The sequence below is a fragment of the Zea mays genome, chromosome 2 (genome assembly GCF_902167145.1).
Source record: "Zea mays cultivar B73 chromosome 2, Zm-B73-REFERENCE-NAM-5.0, whole genome shotgun sequence".
Taxonomy (NCBI): domain Eukaryota; kingdom Viridiplantae; phylum Streptophyta; class Magnoliopsida; order Poales; family Poaceae; genus Zea; species Zea mays.
This window is the reverse complement of record NC_050097.1, coordinates 224,999,881-225,020,443: the sequence shown is the minus strand read 5'-3', so window position 1 is coordinate 225,020,443 and position 20,563 is coordinate 224,999,881.

Genomic DNA, 20,563 nt, shown 5'->3' with positions numbered 1-20,563 from the left:
ATGCTTCGTCGCCGAAGGTCCTGCAGGAAGAAACAGCTTCGGCTGAAGCTGTTTGTATGTGATGCCGAAGGGTGCCGTTCATGAAGCTTCGAAATTACAAACCGACTTAAAGATAGAATGACCTTTTAGTCCATAAGAGTTTGAGTCGTTGTTGTAAACTTTTACGAGGGGTATGATTGTAATTGCTCACAGGCTGTGTCCTAAGTCTATAAATAGTGAACAATATTCCTTTACTGTTCACGCATTCCTGTAGTTGCAATCGCATCACCCGGAAATTATTATTTGCCAAGGCAGAGGTATAAATGTACCTAAACATTATATTTGAATATTCTAAGTTTACATAATATATAAATGATGTTATTTATTTCTAATTTACTTGTTTTTAATGCTTTATGTCTCGTGTTGTTTTATATTATCTTTGAGAGTTCAATTACGAAGATATAACCTTCGTAATTGTGTCATTATAACCTTCGTCCGAAGTTCATTAAATCCTTGGGGAAATAATGTTTTGGCGGACGAAGGACATTGATATTTAACATTTTATGTTGCCTTGTTCTTAATTCATAGCATTTGAGAACAAGTCCCCAACATTGGCGCCCACCTCCGGTGAACTCACTTCCACTTTTTTGAGCTGATGGCTTCGTTCAACATTCAAGCTGGAGTTGCTTCGGCTCCGAAGCTGGTACTCCCGATAACAGGCGGCTCATGCTCAGAGCTAGCCAACAAGAAGCAGAAGAAGGAGGCACAAAGAAGGGTACAACACGTCGGGGTGCAAGGACCCTTCATCAAGTCTGAAAGGGAAATGTGCCTTTGGGCCATTTCTAAGTATTTTGGTGATTGAATGCAAACACAAGTGCTTAAATGTGAAAATATGCCCATGGATGAACAAAGTGCAAATCACAAGTTAAGGTATGTTTCTAAGCCTTAGTACATTGGTTTTGTGTACTAACATCTTGTCTAAGTGTTAGAAACAGAAAGAAGAAGAGAAGAGAAGACTTGGCTGTGTACAGCCAAGAGGCTGTTTCGGTCTGGGGCACCGGACTGTCCGGTGGTGCACCGGACAGTGTCCGGTGGTGCACCGGACAGTGTCCGGTGCGCCAGGCTGCCCCAGCCGAAGAGGCCGCTCTCGGGTTTTTCTCCGGCGACTTCGGCTAAAATTCACCGGACTGTCCGGTGTGCACCGGACTGTCCGGTGAGCCAACGGTCGGCCGGGCCAACGGTCGGCCGCGCGATCGGCGCGCGACACGTGGCCGAGCCAACGGTCGGAAGGAGGCACCGGACTGTCCGGTGCGCCAGATCTGCAACGGTCGGCAACGGTCGGCTTTGCTGTTTATGGAAAGAAATCGGGCACCGGACAGTGTCCGGTGTGCACCGGACTGTCCGGTGCGCCCGACGACAGAAGGCAAGGATAGCCTTCCAGATGTGCTCTCAACGGCTCTTAGCTGCCTTGGGGCTATAAAAGGGACCCCTAGGCGCATGGAGGAGGATACCAAGCATTCCTACAACTCTTCTAAGCACCAAGACACCAATCTCACGCATTCGTTTCATTGTGATAGCATATAGAGCTCTTGTGGAGTTGTGAACTCTTTGTGTTGCGTTGCGAGCTCTTGTTGCGACTTGTGTGCGTGTTGTTGCTCTGATTTTCGAGTCTTGTGTGCGTTGCTCATTCCCACCTTACTCCGTATTTCTTTGTGAACTCAATTGTAAGGGCGAGAGACTCCAAGTTGTGGAGATTCCTCGCAAACGGGAAAAGATCAAAGGAAAGAAAAACACCGTGGTATTCAAGTTGATCATTGGATCACTTGAGAGGAGTTGAGTGCAACTCTCGTCCGTTGGGACGCCACAACGTGGAGTAGGCAAGTTTTGTACTTGGCCGAACCACGGGATAACCACCGTGTCAACTCTGTGATTGCTTTCTTGTGGTTATCGTGTTTTGAGTTCTCTCTAGCCACTTGGCCATACTTGTGCTAACCCATAACAAGTTTTTGTGGCTTAAGTTTTGAACTTTTACAGGATCACCTATTCACCCCCCCCTCTAGGTGCTCTCAATTGGTATCAGAGTCGTTCTCTTCAAGAAAGGGACTAACCGCCCGAAGAGATGGATCCTAAGGGGAAGGGAATTGTGATCAACGATAAGGAGAAGGAGTCCTTCGTCAACGAGCCAAGGGATGACAAGTCCAATGACTCGGGCTCGGGCCACAAGCGAAGAGATGGGAAGAAGAAGAAGACAAGACGCATCAAGGAGATCGTCTACTACGACAGCGATGAGTCCTCTTCTTCCCAAAAGGACGACGACCACGACAAACAAAGGAAACCGGTTAATTCTAACTTTTCTTTTGACTACTCTCGTATTCCGCAAAGTTCAAATTCACATTTGCTTTCTATTCCACTCGGCAAGCCCCCACACTTTGATGGGGAGGACTACGAATTTTGGAGCCACAAAATGCGTAGTCACCTATTCTCTCTCCATCCTAGCATATGGGAGATTGTAGATAGTGGAATGCACTTTAATAGTTCGGATAGTCCTATATTCATTAATGAGCAAATCCATAAGAATGCACAAGCTACTACTGTTCTTCTAGCCTCATTGTGCAGGGATGAATATAATAAAGTGAGTGGCTTGGATAACGCCAAGCAAATCTGGGATACCCTCAAGATCTCTCATGAGGGAAATGACGCTACCTTGCTCACCAAAATGGAGTTGGTGGAGGGCGAGCTTGGACGGTTCGCGATGATAAGGGGCGAGGAGCCAACTCAAACATACAACCGGCTCAAGACCCTTGTCAACAAAATAAGGAGCTATGGAAGCACCCGATGGACGGACCACGACGTCGTCCGACTAATGCTCAGGTCCTTTACCGTTCTTGATCCTCATTTGGTGAATAATATTCGTGAGAATCCCAGGTACACCAAAATGTCGCCCGAAGAAGTCCTAGGAAAATTCGTCAGCGGGCGAATGATGATCAAGGAGGCAAGGTATGTGGACGACGCCTTGAATGGACCGATCAACGAGCCGCAACCTTTTGCTCTCAAAGCCACAGGGAACAAGGAGGCACTACCCAGCAAGGTGGCGCAAATTGAGGCGGCCGGTCTTAATGAAGAAGAAATGGCCCTCATTATCAAGAGATTCAAGACGGTGCTAAAGGGTCGCAATGGACAGCCGAGCAAGACTAAGACCAAGGGGAAGCGATCATGCTTCAAATGCGGTAAGCTTGGTCATTTTATTGCTAACTGTCCCGATAATGATAGTGACCAGGAAAAGGGAAACAAGAGGGAAAAGAAGAAGCATTACAAGAAGGCAAAAGGCGAGGCGCATCTAGGCAAGGAGTGGGACTCGGATTGCTCCTCGTCCGACTCCGACAATGAAGGACTCGCCGCCACCGCCTTCAACAAATCAACCCTCTTCCCCAACGAGCGTCACACATGCCTTATGGCAAGGGAGAAGAAGGTTTATGCATCCGGGGGTTCAAGCTGGATTATCGACAGCGGATGCACAAACCATATGACGGGGGAGAAGAAGATGTTCACCTCCTACGTCAAGAATAAAGATTCCCAAGATTCAATTATATTCGGTGATGGGAATCAAGGCAAGGTAAAAGGTTTAGGTAAAATTGCAATTTCTAATGAGCACTCCATATCTAATGTGTTTTTAGTTGAGTCTCTTGGATATAATCTGCTATCTGTGAGTCAATTATGTCATATGGGGTATAATTGTCTATTTACAAATGTAGATGTGTCTGTCTTTAGAAGAAGTGATGGTTCACTAGCTTTTAAGGGTGTATTAGACGGCAAACTTTATTTAGTTGATTTTGCAAAAGAAGAGGCCGGTCTAGATGCATGCTTAATGGCTAAGACTTGCATGGGCTGGCTATGGCATCGCCGCTTAGCACATGTGGGGATGAAGAACCTTCACAAGCTTCTAAAGGGAGAACACGTGATAGGTTTGACTAACGTGCATTTCGAAAAAGATAGACCTTGTGCAGCTTGTCAAGCAGGTAAACAAGTGGGAGGAGCACATCACAGCAAGAACGTGATGACCACTTCAAGACCCCTGGAGCTGCTGCATATGGACCTCTTCGGACCTGTCGCCTATCTGAGCATAGGAGGGAGTAAGTATGGTTTAGTTATTGTTGATGATTTTTTCCCGCTTCACTTGGGTGTTCTTTTTGCAGGATAAGTCTGAAACCCAAGGGACTCTCAAGCGCTTCCTCAGGAGAGCTCAAAATGAGTTTGAGCTCAAGGTGAAGAAGATAAGGAGCGACAACGGGTCCGAGTTCAAGAACCTTCAAGTAGAGGAGTTCCTTGAAGAGGAAGGGATCAAGCACGAGTTCTCCGCTCCCTACACACCACAGCAAAATGGTGTGGTAGAGAGGAAGAACAGGACGCTCATCGACATGGCGAGGACGATGCTAGGAGAGTTCAAGACCCCCGAGTGCTTTTGGACGGAAGCCGTGAACACTGCTTGCCACGCCATCAACAGGGTCTACCTTCATCGCCTCCTCAAGAAAACGTCGTATGAGCTACTAACCGGTAACAAACCCAATGTATCGTACTTTCGTGTATTTGGGAGTAAATGCTACATTCTAGTGAAGAAGGGTAGAAATTCTAAGTTTGCTCCCAAAGCTGTAGAAGGGTTTTTATTAGGTTATGACTCAAATACAAAGGCGTATAGAGTCTTCAACAAATCATCGGGTTTGGTTGAAGTCTCTAGCGACGTTGTATTTGATGAGACTAATGGCTCTCCAAGAGAGCAAGTGGTTGATTGTGATGATGTAGATGAAGAAGATGTTCCGACAACCGCTATACGAACCATGGCGATTGGAGAAGTGCGGCCACAGGAACAAGATGATCAAGATCAACCCTCTTCCTCAATTATGGTGCATCCCCCGACTCAAGACGATGAACAGGTTCATCAAAAGGAGGCGTGTGATCAAGGGGGAGCACAAGATGATAACGTGATGGAGGAAGAAGCGCAACCGGCACCTCCAACCCAAGTTCGAGCGACGATCCAAAGGGATCATCCCGTCGACCAAATTCTGGGTGACATTAGCAAGGGAGTAACTACTCGATCTCGATTAGTTAATTTTTGTGAGCATTACTCCTTTGTCTCTTCTATTGAGCCTTTCAGGGTAGAGGAGGCCTTGCTAGATCCGGACTGGGTGTTGGCCATGCAAGAGGAGCTAAACAACTTCAAGCGCAATGAAGTTTGGACACTGGTGCCTCGTCCGAAGCAAAATGTTGTGGGAACCAAGTGGGTGTTCCGCAACAAACAGGACGAGCACGGGGTGGTGACGAGGAACAAGGCTCGACTTGTGGCAAAAGGGTATGCCCAAGTCGCAGGTTTGGACTTTGAGGAGACTTTTGCTCCTGTGGCTAGGCTAGAGTCCATTCGTATTTTGCTAGCATATGCCGCTCACCATTCTTTCAGGTTGTACCAAATGGATGTGAAGAGCGCTTTCCTCAATGGGCCAATCAAGGAGGAGGTGTACGTGGAGCAACCCCCGGGCTTTGAGGATGAACGGTACCCCGACCATGTGTGTAAGCTCTCTAAGGCGCTCTATGGACTTAAGCAAGCCCCAAGAGCATGGTATGAATGCCTTAGAGATTTCTTAATTGCTAATGCTTTCAAGGTTGGGAAAGCCGATCCAACTCTTTTTACTAAGACTTGTGATGGTGATTTGTTTGTGTGCCAAATTTATGTCGATGACATAATATTTGGTTCTACTAACCAAAAGTCTTGTGAAGAGTTTAGCAGGGTGATGACGCAGAAATTCGAGATGTCAATGATGGGCGAGTTGAACTACTTCCTTGGGTTCCAAGTGAAGCAACTCAAGGACGGCACCTTCATCTCCCAAACGAAGTACACGCAAGATCTGCTAAAGCGGTTTGGGATGAAGGACGCCAAGCCCGCAAAGACGCCGATGGGAACCGACGGACACACCGACCTCAACAAAGGAGGTAAGTCCGTTGATCAAAAAGCATACCGGTCAATGATAGGTTCTTTGCTTTATTTATGTGCTAGTAGACCGGACATTATGCTTAGCGTATGCATGTGTGCTAGATTTCAATCCGATCCTAAGGAGTGTCACTTAGTGGCGGTGAAGCGAATTCTTAGATATTTGGTTGCTACGCCTTGCTTCGGGCTCTGGTATCCAAAGGGGTCTACCTTTGACTTAGTTGGATACTCAGACTCCGACTATGCTGGATGTAAGGTCGATAGGAAAAGTACATCGGGGACGTGCCAATTCTTAGGAAGGTCCCTGGTGTCATGGAACTCTAAGAAACAAACCTCCGTTGCCCTATCCACCGCTGAGGCCGAGTATGTTGCCGCAGGACAGTGTTGCGCGCAACTACTTTGGATGAGGCAAACCCTCAGGGACTTTGGCTACAATCTGAGCAAAGTCCCACTCCTATGTGATAATGAGAGTGCTATCCGCATGGCGGAAAATCCTGTTGAACACAGCCGCACAAAGCACATAGACATCCGGCATCACTTTTTGAGAGACCACCAGCAAAAGGGAGATATCGAAGTGTTTCATGTTAGCACCGAGAACCAGCTAGCCGATATCTTTACCAAGCCTCTAGATGAGAAGACCTTTTGCAGGTTGCGTAGTGAGCTAAATGTCTTAGATTCGCGGAACGTGGATTGAATTGTAGCATACATGTGTTTATGCCCTTGATCATGTTCATTCTGCATTTTGTTGCTTATTGTGGTGCTCAAGTTGTACAAACACTCCCTGGACCTCACAAGTCCGTTGCAAAGTAATGCACATGTTTAGGGGGAGATGTGTTACAACTTGACCCTTTGAGACTAACCATGTGCTTGAGTTTGGTCATTTAGTCTCGAAGGAGGATTGAAAGGGAAAAGGTGGACTTGGACCATGAAAGACTTCCACTGCACTCCGATGAGAGGGTAACTAATTCCAAGTTCATCTCATGAAATCTTATTGCCATTTGCTCTTAATTGAAGACTCTGGTGAGGCAATGGGGTTAAAAGGCCAAGATTAATCCCGTTTTGGTGCTTGATGCCAAAGGGGGAGAAAATAAAGGCCAAAGTGATAAATGGATCAGCTACCACTTGAGAGATTTTGAAAATAGTAGAATAGAGTTTTTGTTGTGTCAAAAGCTTTTATTGTCTTTATTGTCAAAAGTTGGCTTCTTGTGGGGAGAAGTTTTTGACTATGGGAAATAGGGGGAGTTTTTGAAATCTTTGATCAATCTCTTTTGGAATGACTCTCTTTATGCCTCAACATGTGTGTTTGACATAGAAATAGAGATTTGAGTTTCATTTGCAAAAACAAACCAAGTGGTGGCAAAGGATGATCCATATATGCCAAAATTGAATCAAAACCAATTTGAGTTTTTATTTGAAGTGATTTTGCACTTGTGCTATCTACTTTATGTTGTGTTGGCATAAATCACCAAAAAGGGGGAGATTGAAAGGGAAATGTGCCTTTGGGCCATTTCTAAGTATTTTGGTGATTGAATGCAAACACAAGTGCTTAAATGTGAAAATATGCCCATGGATGAACAAAGTGCAAATCACAAGTTAAGGTATGTTTCTAAGCCTTAGTACATTGGTTTTGTGTACTAACATCTTGTCTAAGTGTTAGAAACAGAAAGAAGAAGAGAAGAGAAGACTTGGCTGTGTACAGCCAAGAGGCTGTTTCGGTCTGGGGCACCGGACTGTCCGGTGGTGCACCGGACAGTGTCCGGTGGTGCACCGGACAGTGTCCGGTGCGCCAGGCTGCCCCAGCCGAAGAGGCCGCTCTCGGGTTTTTCTCCGGCGACTTCGGCTAAAATTCACCGGACTGTCCGGTGTGCACCGGACTGTCCGGTGAGCCAACGGTCGGCCGGGCCAACGGTCGGCCGCGCGATCGGCGCGCGACACGTGGCCGAGCCAACGGTCGGAAGGAGGCACCGGACTGTCCGGTGTGCACCGAACTGTCCGGTGCGCCAGATCTGCAACGGTCGGCAACGGTCGGCTTTGCTGTTTATGGAAAGAAATCGGGCACCGGACAGTGTCCGGTGTGCACCGGACTGTCCGGTGCGCCCGACGACAGAAGGCAAGGATAGCCTTCCAGATGTGCTCTCAACGGCTCTTAGCTGCCTTGGGGCTATAAAAGGGACCCCTAGGCGCATGGAGGAGGATACCAAGCATTCCTACAACTCTTCTAAGCACCAAGACACCAATCTCACGCATTCGTTTCATTGTGATAGCATATAGAGCTCTTGTGGAGTTGTGAACTCTTTGTGTTGCGTTGCGAGCTCTTGTTGCGACTTGTGTGCGTGTTGTTGCTCTGATTTTTGAGTCTTGTGTGCGTTGCTCATTCCCACCTTACTCCGTATTTCTTTGTGAACTCAATTGTAAGGGCGAGAGACTCCAAGTTGTGGAGATTCCTCGCAAACGGGAAAAGATCAAAGGAAAGAAAAACACCGTGGTATTCAAGTTGATCATTGGATCACTTGAGAGGAGTTGAGTGCAACTCTCGTCCGTTGGGACGCCACAACGTGGAGTAGGCAAGTTTTGTACTTGGCCGAACCACGGGATAACCACCGTGTCAACTCTGTGATTGCTTTCTTGTGGTTATCGTGTTTTGAGTTCTCTCTAGCCACTTGGCCATACTTGTGCTAACCCATAACAAGTTTTTGTGGCTTAAGTTTTGAACTTTTACAGGATCACCTATTCACCCCCCCCCTCTAGGTGCTCTCAAAGTCAAGATGGTCTCACATTCCTATTACCTTCTCCCAAGAGGATCTTCAACTCAAGGATTACCCACACAACGATGCTATGGTTATCTCTTGTGTTATCAAAGGATTTCTGGTCCACAATGTTTTGGTTGATACAGGCAGTGCAGCTGATATCATATTTGCTAAGGCCTTCAGACAGATGCAAGAGCCCGAAGATAAAATTCTTGATGCCACACATCTCCTTTGCGGCTTCGGAGGAAGGCAGATTGTAGCACTCGACAAAATCTCAATGCCAGTGACCTTCGGATTTATCAACAACACAAGGACTGAACAAGTTGTGTTTGATATTGTTGACATGGAATACCCTTACAATGCAATCATTGGTCGTGGTACTCTCAATGCCTTCGAAGCAATTCTTCATCCAGCTTATCTTTGCATGAAGATACCTTCGGACCAAGGGCCCATTGCTATTCATGGAAGTCAGGAAGCTGCCAGAAGGGCCGAAGGAAATTGGACAGACTCAAAAGCAATCCATAATATAGATGGAACTGAAGCTTGTGAGCAATACAAGTTCAGAAGGGAAAAGGCTGCTTCGGCTGATCAGCCGAAGCCCATGCTCTTATGTGAGGATATAGCAGAGCAGAAGGTGCTATTGGGATCTCAATTGTCCGAAGAACAGGAGAAAACCTTGATAAGGTTTTTGTTCAACAATAAAGATGTTTTTGCTTGGTCAGCCAATGATCTTTGTGGAGTTCACAGGGATGTCATTGAGCACTCGCTCAATGTTGATCCATCCTTCAGACCCAGAAAGCAGAGGCTTCGGAAGATGTCTGATGATAAGGCCGAAGGTGCTCGAAATGAAGTGAAAAGACTCCTCAGTGCCGGAGTTATTAGAGAGGTAAAATACCCAGAATGATTGGCTAATACTGTTATGGTGAAGAAGGCCAATGGTAAATGGAGACTGTGTATCGATTTTACTGATCTCAATAAGGCCTGTCCGAAGGATGAGTTTCCATTGCCAAGGATAGATTCCTTAGTTGATACAGTAGCTTCATCAGAGCTTATGAGTCTGCTGGATTGCTATTCAGGCTATCATCAAATCTGGATGAAGAAGGAGGATGAACCAAAAACCAGCTTCATAACCCCTAGTGGGACATATTGTTACCTTCAGATGCCTGAGGGGCTTAAAAATGCTGGAGGAAGCTTCAGCAGAATGACAGCGAAGGTTCTTCATTCTCAGATAGGCAGGAATGTGTTAACTTATGTTGATGATATCATTGTAAAAAGCACGAAGCAAGACAACCACATTGCTGATCTGTAGGAGACCTTCGCTAATTTTAGATAGGCTGGCTTAAAGCTAAATCCAGAAAAATGTGTCTTCGGAGTAAAGAAGGGGAAATTTCTTGGTTGCTTAGTTTCAACAAAGGGAATTGAGGCTAATCCAAGCAAAATCGAAGCTATACTTCGAATGGAACCACCAAGTACAAAGAAGGGGGCCCAAAGATTGACAGGAAGGCTGACATCTCTCAACAGATTCATATCTAGATCAGTAGAGAGAAATTTACCATTTTTCGAACTACTAAAGTCAGCCGAAGTTTTCAATGGGGACCAGTCCAGCAGAGAGCCTTCGAAGAACTGAAGCAATATTTGATAGATTTAACAACATTAACTCCACCAACGCCAGGGGCTCCTTTGTTATTATATGTGGCAGCTTCGCACTCAGCGGTAAGTGCAGCACTTGTCCAGGAGAAGCTTGAAGGCCAAGTTAAGAGGCAGGCCCCAATATATTTCATATCCGAGGTCCTTAGTCTATCAAAGAAAAATTATACAGAATTGGAGAAGGTACTGTATGCTGTTTTGATGGCCTCCAGGAAGCTTCGGCATTATTTTCAAGCTTACAACATAATTGTTCCTTCTTCACAACCTCTGAAGGATATTATGAGAAACCGAGAAGCTACTGGAAGGATTCGAAAATGGGCTGCAGAGCTCAATGAATTTTGTATTGATTATGTCCATAGATCTTTGATTCTGTCCCAAGCGTTGGCAGACTTCATTGCTGACTGGACGCCAGGGGCTCAGGAGGAAGAAACAAATAAAGATGCTGAAGCATGGACAGTGTTTTGCGATGGATCTTGGGGAACCTTCGGAGTAGGAGCGGCTGCTGTGTTGGTTTCACCTTCCAAAGTTAAAACTTGTTATGCGGCAAGACTTGATTTTAGTTGCACAAATAATATCGCTGAGTATGAAGCTCTGCTCTTGGGTCTTCGGAAGTTAAAGGCAATGGGAATCAGAAGGGCCATTCTTAAAACTGACTCCCAAGTTATTTCTGGACATATTGACAAGAGCTATAAAGCAAGAGACCCGAAGCTTGAAAAATATTTAGATACAGTCCGAAGGATTGAGGCTTCTTTCGAAGGATTCTCTGTCAAAAATATTCCTCATGGAGAGAATGAATACGCTGATCTATTGGCCAAGTCAGCAGCACAGGGGCTGCCTTTACCTTCGGAAGTATTTTTTGAAACAATAAAAGCACCTTCGGTCGAGCTTCTTGAAAGAGCGGTTCTTAACATATCCCCTGTCTATAGTGAAGATTGGAGAACTGAAATCATCTCTTTCCTTCAGGGTAATTTTCTTTCAGATGACGAAGCTTATAACAGGAGGATAGAAGCAAGAGCTCGACCATATGTCATAATAGAAGGGGAATTATACAAACGAGGGGTCTGTTCCCCGTTGCTCAAATGTTTATCCAGATCCGAAGGCATAGAATTGATGAAGGAAATACACGCAGGCCTGTGTGGATCTCACATTGGATCTAGGCCTTTGCTTGGGAAAGTATTTCGTCAAGGATTTTATTTGCCGAAGGCAGCTTCGGATGCAGCGGACTTAGTCCAAAAGTGCGAAGGTTGTCAGAAATGTGCAAGAGATCAAAAACAACCTTCGTCTTTAACTCAATTAATTCAACCCACTTGGCCGTTGCAAAGGTGGGGCCTCGATTTACTAGGCCCATTACCACCAGCACAGGGGAACCTAAGATATGTAGTTGTAGCAGTGGAATATTTTTCCAAGTGGATTGAGGCAAAGCCCTTAGCCACAATAACTTCATTTACTATTCAAAAGTTTTTCTGGCAAAACATTGTTTGTCGCTTCGGTGTGCCGAAGGCTATCACTGTGGACAATGGGACACAGTTTGATTCTAAAGCCTTCAGAGAATTTTGTGATCAAATTGGCACGAAGATCTATTTTGCATCAGTCCGACACCTAGAGTCAAATGGACTTGTCGAAAGAGCTAATGGGATCATAATGACAGGAATAATGAAGTCAATCTTCAATCAGCCCAGGGGAAAGTGGCCAGACGAGTTAATCAAAGTGGTATGGAGCCATAATACAACCATGTCAAGGTCAACAGGCTTTACGCCCTTTAAACTATTGTTCGGTGACGAAGCAATAACCCCAGAAGAGGCCAAAGCAGGATCAATAAGGACAATAGCTTCGGCAGAAGGCGAAGACGAAGCTGATTGCTCTGTAGAAAAAGATGCTATTGAAGGGATCAGACTTCAAGCTATGGAAAACATCAATAAATACCAAGCTGAAACAATAAATTGGCGTGACAGAAAGGTCAAGCTGAAGAACATTGAACCAGGACACTTGGTACTTCGAAGAGTAGCCAACCCTGAGACAGTAGGCAAATTACAGCTGAAGTGGGAAGGCCCCTTTTTAGTAGTATCTTCGTCAAGACCCGGTTCCTACAGATTGAAGGATATGGACGGCAACGACATTCCTAGATCATGGAATGCGGATGAGCTTCGGCGATACTATGTTTAGCTTGATGTAGTTTTTTATATTCTTTTTTATGGCACCCTTTTCCTTTCTAAAGGGGGAGAAAGGTTTTTAACGGGGCCACAATATGTAATTTTCCTTATTTCAATTCTATAAAAGTGATATCCCCCAAAAAATGTAAATGTAAATGCAAAGGAAAAAAGGAAAAGGAAACAGGGAGAAGCTCAAAAGTCGTTCCTAAGGGAATGCAGAGCTTACAGCGAAAAATAAGCGTTGATTCCGCCGAAAGTAAAAGGCGAAGAAGCTCCTAAGGGAGGCTTACAGCGAAAAATAAGCGCTGATTCCGCTGAAAGTAAAAGGCGAAGAAGCTCCTAAGGGAGGCTTACAGCGAAAAATAAGCGCTGATTCCGCTGAAAGTAAAAGGCGAAGAAGCTCCTAAGGAGGCTTACAGCGAAAAGTCAACGCTGAAAGGCTATGATTATGGTTTTTTTGAATATGTGTTTTCATATTCATTTGCACAATACATCTCATCATGTCATTTGCATTCATAAACATGCATTTAGACATATATAGAATCATCATTATACCACACAAAAAACACAGATGCTTCGGCAATGAGGAAAAACTCGAAGGAAAATTTTTATGCTTCGTTGTGTACGAAAAGAAGGGAAGGTGTTTTTTGCCTTCGGCTCAAAAGAGAAGTTTCGTCCACAGCAAAGCAGATTGTACACAGATAGCAGAAACAAAATATATTACAAGGTATGTACAAATTTACATAAGATTGTTCCATAACTATATTACAAAAGTTTCTCCAGAATTTTTGCAGGAAAGTATATTGTAAACAACTATCAAGCTTCAGGCTAGGCTTCGTCAAACTTCAGCTTCGTCATTCCTCAGCTTCGTCATCCTGTGTATATCAAACAACAGAATAAGAAAGATGCAAATTTCAAGGAGAAGGCAAAAGTAACAAATATAAGTTTCTTACCGGCTTAAGATGACTTCGAGCTTCGTCACCCGCCATTTTTCGCCCGCCACTTACCCAGATCTGGGTCATGAATCTATTTCCAATGCTTCGGGCTAGGCTTGGGATATCTATCAGATCTGATGCTGACAAGCTGAAGTTTGGTCTGTTCACAATATTTCCATGCGTGCAGCCAGCCTTCAGAAAAGCGGTGGCTGTGCCCCGAGAAGCTATAAGGGCGCAGAAGTCAGCATGCCCACCAATAACTTCGTCAAGGGCATCAACCTCGCCTTCAATATATTCTAACGTGCTGGGCAGATTTTCAGCTGAAGGTGTAAATTTTGCAAAGCTGGCTCCGACAGAATGGAACACATCCTTCAGCCGTTGCACACATCGGCTGACGAAGCTTAGGCATTTCTCTTGAAGTTCTTTAAAGGATTTCTGCAAATTTGAATTTTTATCCACCTCAGTTTTCAGGCTTGCTTCAAGATATTTCTTTTCTTGCTCAAATTTTTCTGACTGTTGGAGCAATTCATTCTTTAAGCTGTTATTCTCAGTTTGGACTTCGGCCAAAGAACCCTCCATAGTCTGAATAACAAAATCTTTCTTTTCTAATGCACCTTCGTGCTCTTTGACCATCATTTCAAGATCTTGGATGGTGAAATCCTTCTTTTTTAGATCAGCTTCGTAATTTTCAACTTTTTCAGCCAAATTTTGGATGACGGCTTTGTTCTTCTCTTCTTCGAGATCTTGTTGCATTTTTAGAACCTTACTTAATAATATGCTCTGTCGAAACGATCTTCGTTAGAAAACGACCTAAAAGATAAAAATAATAATAATAAAATAACAAAAATATTTGTTACCTTGAAGTTAGCATAAAGCAAGCTCCCGGCGATATGGTGTCGTTGGTAACGGCAGAGGTCCGCTTCCAGCTTCGGCAAGCCAATGTTTTTGCAGAGAGTTCTAATAATTTTAGCTTCGCTGCAGTTTCGAAGGCACCTCAGCTTTCCTTCGTTAACCCCACCGAACAGTGTAGCCCCTGGCTTATATCCGCAGGCTATGGCACATTCTTTAAGCTCTGCTTTTTCAGCATCTGTCAGTTCTTGCCCAAGTAAATCTTGAAATTCAAAATCTTCTTCCTCCAAAGTGTCTTCAGCTTGTTTTTCCCCTTTTTAGTAGCCGTGCTCGCCGCGGCCACAACAGATTCTTCTTCAGTCATTTTTAGGAGTATGTTATCAATAACTTCAAGTGTCTCTTCCAGGTTCGCATCTTCTGTGGCCCCGGTTTCAACCCCGGCAGCTTCGGCTGCGCCAGTTTCAGCTTCGAAGGTTTCCGCTCTGGTGGCTTCGGCTGTGGCGCCTTTAGCTTTGGCGGTTTCGGCAGTCTGGTCAATAGCAATTCTTGATGCCGGTGTCGGTGACGGTGTCCCATGAATTACATCTGCTATTTGAATAATCCTTCGTTTTTTCGGCAGTGCAGGACCTTCTTCTGTCGAAGCTGCCTTGTCCTTCTGAAAAAACTTCGTCAGTTCCAGCGCCAGCGGACTTAGCTTGACAGGCAAGGGTTCAGTCATTACCTTCATAATCTCTTCTACTTCAACAGCAGAAGGCGTTGCAGGAGTATCTTCTTCTTGAACCAACGTTTTTGGTTCTGGAGATGCAGTTTTCCTCTTTCTTGGAGTGACCACCTTCGGCTCAGGGTTCAACTCTTCAGGGCTAAGTTTTTCAAAATCTCCCCTTTTCTTTTTGGCTACCTTGGCGACCTCTTCGTCAGCAGCGCTGGCAATTCTTTTTCGCTTCGGGCCTCCAACATCTCCGCCCAGTCGACCATAATCAGCATATTCAAATCCTATAGCATCAAGCACCCTGTTCAGCCTTCGCTTCGGCCGAGTGCCGAAGGCTGCTGTCATCAGCTGGTCCTCTTTTTTGGAATAATTTCCAAGGATTTCATTACTCATTACTTCGATTGTATCGAGCCATTCTTGGCAGGGTGCTTTAAAATATTTCTTAAACTTATAATAATAGGGTAGTCGGACAAGCTCCCCCTCTTTTTTTTCTCCTTTAAGCTTCGGCATAGTCCACTCCTTCATAGTCGGAAATACTCTGAAGGCCAGAAATTCCTGCACTAAATCTCTAGTGCCAATGTGTTCTGCATAATTTTGAATTCAGCCAGTGCGGTCCAAGTTGGACCTTCTGCTGTCATTCTGCATCGGGGTCTTGTTTCTCCGAAGATCAGTTCAAGAGGGCTCTGTACTAGCTTCTCTTTGTCATCGTCAACTTTGACATAAAACCATTCTGACTTCCAGCCTGCCGGCCATTTGCTTCGGTAGCTAATCACAGGAAATTTTGTGGTTTTCCGATAGGCAAAATTGTAACAACCAAAATTCTCATGCAACCCATCCTTTCTGGCCTTAGTCTGGTAATGCAGCTCATGTACTCGACAGAAGCTGTCGGCAAACGGCTCCACCGCCTGGCTTCGGAGAGCCCAGATATAAACGCTAAGTCTTACAATGGCGTTAGGAGTCAGTTGGTGAAAATAGATCCCAAACTTTTGCAGCACATCAGAAATCATTCTATTCAAAGGAAATCTCAACCCAGCTTTCAGAAAACTCTTGAAAATAACTATTTCATCCTTTTCTGGCTTCGGGGTAGTTTCCTCTCCCCCGAAGCGAAGCAGCTTCTTCTCATTTTCACTGAAATAGCCCGACTTCACCATTTTGGAGAAATCAGCCTTGGAGATAGTCGACTTTCCGAAGTCCAAATGGCTAGGCTTGCTCGGTACTGCGATATGATAATCATCGTCAGAATCAGCTTCCTCAATATCTCCTTGTTCTGTTTCGGCAGCAGCTTGTTCTGTTTCGGCAGCAGTCTGTTCTATTTCGGCAGTGAGGATTCCTTCCGAGGTCACCAATCCGGATCGCTACATTGCTTCGGAGATAGGAACAGTCTCTGCTCCTTCGGCTTCGCCTCCCTCACGCTCAACTCTAGCAGTAGAGCGCACTCTGGCCATTTAATTTTGAATTTCTTGAAAGATTTCTTGGGAATTAAATAACCTTTTTTCCCGAAGCTTTTTCTGACGAAGTAAGCACCAAACTGAAGCTTCGTCTGAATGCGAGAGTTAAGCTTCGGCTATGGTTAAAATTTTTGGCAGCAAAACAGTGCAATAGCAATGAATGCTGTGGTAACTTCACACCTACCTGTCTGTTTATATAGTGCTGCAGGTAAGAAGGTGAATCGTCAGGATTTTTTACACAGGCAAACAGCTGCTCGCACCCGCTGCGCGGTGGGCCGCAAAGACCAAAACAGTGAACCTGCATGGTGGGACCGCTACGCGCTCGGAAACTGTATCGTTTCTCAACAACGAGCTCAGGGAAGGTGTTTTTTGGACCTTCGGCTTCCTGAAGCCTAAAAGACTTTTTTCACGGATCAAGCTCGTTACGAAAAACGATCTAGCACCGCGAAGGGGCTACTGTTGGGACCATGCTTCGTCGCCGAAGGTCCTGCAGGAAGAAACAGCTTCGGCTGAAGCTGTTTGTATGTGATGCCGAAGGGTGTCGTTCATGAAGCTTCGAAATTACAAACCGACTTAAAGATAGAATGACCTTTTAGTCCATAAGAGTTTGAGTTGTTGTTGTAAACTTTTATGAGGGGTATGATTGTAATTGCTCACAGGCTGTGTCCTAAGTCTATAAATAGTGAACAATATTCCTTTACTATTCACGCATTCCTGTAGTTGCAATCGCATCACTCGGAAATTATTCTTTGCCAAGGCAGAGGTATAAATGTACCTAAACATTATATTTGAATATTTTAAGTTTACATAATATATAAATGATGTTATTTATTTCTAATTTACTTGTTTTTAATGCTTTATGCCTCGTGTTGTTTTATATTATCTTTGAGAGTTCAATTACGAAGTTATAACCTTCGTAATTGTGTCATTATAACCTTCGTCCGAAGTTCATTAAATCCTTGGGGAAATAATGTTTCGGCGGACGAAGGACATTGATATTTAACATTTTATGTTGCCTTGTTCTTAATTCATAGCATTTGAGAACAAGTCCCCAACAACAGTGTTGCGCGCAACTACTTTGGATGGGGCAAACCCACCGGGACTTTGGCTACAATCTGAGCAAAGTCCCACTCCTATGTGACAATGAGAGTGCAATTCGCATGGCGGATAATCCTGTTGAACACAGCCACACTAAGTACATAGACATCCGACATCACTTTTTGAGAGACCACCAGCAAAAGGGAGATATCGAAGTGTTCTATATTAGCACCGAGAACCAGCTAGTCGATATCTTTACCAAGCCTTTAGATGAGAAAACCTTTTGCACGCTGTGTATTGAGCTAAATGTCTTAGATTCGCGTAACTTAGATTGATTTATAGCATACATGTGTTTTATGCCTTTGATCAAGTTATTTTATGCATTTATGAGATTTGTTGTTGGTGCTCAAGTTGTGCAAGGGATCCCCGGACCTCACAAGTCCTTGTGTGAATTATGCACATATTTAGGGGGAGAAGTGCTACAACTTGACCCTTTGAGACTAACATTTGTGCTTGAGTTTACTTAATGTAGTCTCGAAGGTGAATTGAAAGGGAAAGGTGAACTTGGACCATGCAAAGACTTCCACTGCACTCCGGTATTAACTCCAAGTTCATATATATGCTCCTATTGCCTTTTTGCTCTTAATTGACATTTTTGGTGAGGCAATGGGGTTAAAGGGCCGATAATGATCCCGTTTTGGTGCTTAATGCCAAAGGGGGAGAAATTAAGGCCAAAGCAAATGGATCAACTACCACCTGAGAATTTTGAAAATAGTAGAGTTAGAACTTTTGATTTGTCAAAATACTCTTATTGTCAAAATTTGGTCTCTTGTGGGGAGAATTTATGATTATGAGAAAAGGGGGAGTTTTTGGCACTCGATCAATTTTTCAATTGGAATATCTCTCTTTGTGCCCAAACAAGTGAGTTTGACTTAGAGATAGGAAAATGAATTTGATTTGCAGAAACAAACCAAGTGGTGGCAAAGAATGATCCAAATATGCCAAATTAGAGTTAAAAAAATAATTTGGTCTTCAATTTGAATCAATGTTGCATGTTTTGCATTGCTTTTGAATGTGTTGGCATAAATCACCAAAAAGGGGGAGATTGAAAGGGAAATGTGCCTTTGGGCAATTTCTATTATGTTTTGGTGATTAAGTGTCCAACACATTTAAATAAGATCTCATGTGCTAAACAAGGCAAAGGTATGGTTCTAGACTTAGTACATTGGTTTTTGTGTGTACTAATATATTTGTCTAAGTGCTAGAATCAGAGAAAAGAGAAGAAGAAAAGGACTTGGCTGGAGCAGCCAAGACTCAGCTCGGTCTGGCACACCGGACTGTCCGGTGGTGCACCGAACAGTGTTCGGTGTGCCAGGCTGGACTCCGACGAACAGGCCACTCTCGGGAAACTTTGGCGGCGTACAACTATAATTCACCAGACTGTCCGGTGGTGCACCGGACTGTCCGGTGAGCCAACGGCCGCCAGCGTAACGGTCGGTCGCACAATCCGCGGGCGACACGTGGCCCGCTCCAACGGTCGGTTGGGGGCACCGGACTGTCCGGTGTGCACCGGACAGTGTCCGGTGCGCCAACCAGCCCAGAGTTGCAACGGTCAGCTGCGCTAGGAATGGAAGGAAATCACGCACCGGACATGAACAGTGGCTGTCCGGTGGTGCACCGGACTGTCTGGTGCGCCACCCGACAGAAGGCAAGATTTGCCTTCCAAGAATGCCTCCAACGGCTCCTAGCTGCCTTGGGGCTATAAAAGGGACCCCTAGGCGCATGGAGGAGTCACCCAAGCATACTTTGAGCATTCTAAGTCTTCCACACTCCGTCTCCGCGCAGTTGATCGACCGTGTTAGTGATTTGAGCTCCATTCTTGTAGTGAACTCGTTGTGCTTCATTTTGAGCTCATGTATTGGCTTGTGTGCGTGTGTATTGCTCCGGATTTGTGTGTGTTGCTTCCCATCCTTACTCTTGTGCTTCCGTGATCTTTATTGTAAGGGCGAGAGACTCCAACTTGTGGAGATTCCTCGCAAACGGGAAAAGAGATAAGCAAAGAAAAGAAGTGGTATTCAAGTTGATCATTGGATCACTTGAAAGGGTTGAGTGCAACCCTCGTCCATTGGGACGCCACAACGTGGAGGTAGGCAAGTGTTATACTTGCCGAACCACGGAATAAACTCGCGTGTCTTTTGTGATTGTTTTTCTATGATACTTGTGTTCGCAAGTGCTCGCTATTTAGCCATACTAACACTTAACCAAGTTTTGTGGCTATTAGTTGTTGAATTTTACAGGATCACCTATTCACCCCCCCTCTAGGTGCTCTCAGGTTGTACCGTAATGACTCTACTAAAAATACATTTGAAATAGAGTGTTCGCTTGTGATGGCTATCTTTCCCAAACCTTTGACCTTGCCTTGGTTCCCATCTCCAAAAATAATCGTATCCTGGGAATCCTTGTTCTTGACGTAGAAGGTGAACATCTTCTTCTCCCCCGTCATGTGGTTTGTGCATCCGCTGTCGATTATCCAGCTAGATCCCCCAGATGCATAAACCTGCAAGGCAATTTAAGCTTGGGTTTTAGGTACCCAACTCTTGTTGGGTCCTACAAGGTTAGTCACAATAGTTTTTGGAACCCATATGCAAGTTTTGTCTCCCTTGCATTTGGATTCCAATTTCCTAGCCACTACTTCTGCATTCTTACATAAAAGAACAAATGAAGTATTGCAAGCATGGTAAATGGTAGAAGGTTCATTGCATATTTTTCTAGGAGCATGAGACACAACATTATTTTTTCGAGGCCTACCATTAACAAAAGTAGAACTTGATGCAAACATAGCATATGAATCATTATAAGTAGTATGAGCATAATTTCTATTATAATGAGAACGACTAGCAACTTTTTCATTATAGATAAAGGCATGGTTCCTTTGAGGACTACTAGCCATAGGGGCCTTTCCTTTCTCCTTGTTGAGAACGGGAGCCCTATGGCTTAAGTTCTTGGCTTCCCTTCGAAAACCAAGCCCATCCTTAATTGAGGGGTGTCTACCAATGGTGTAGGCATCCCTAGCAAATTTTAATT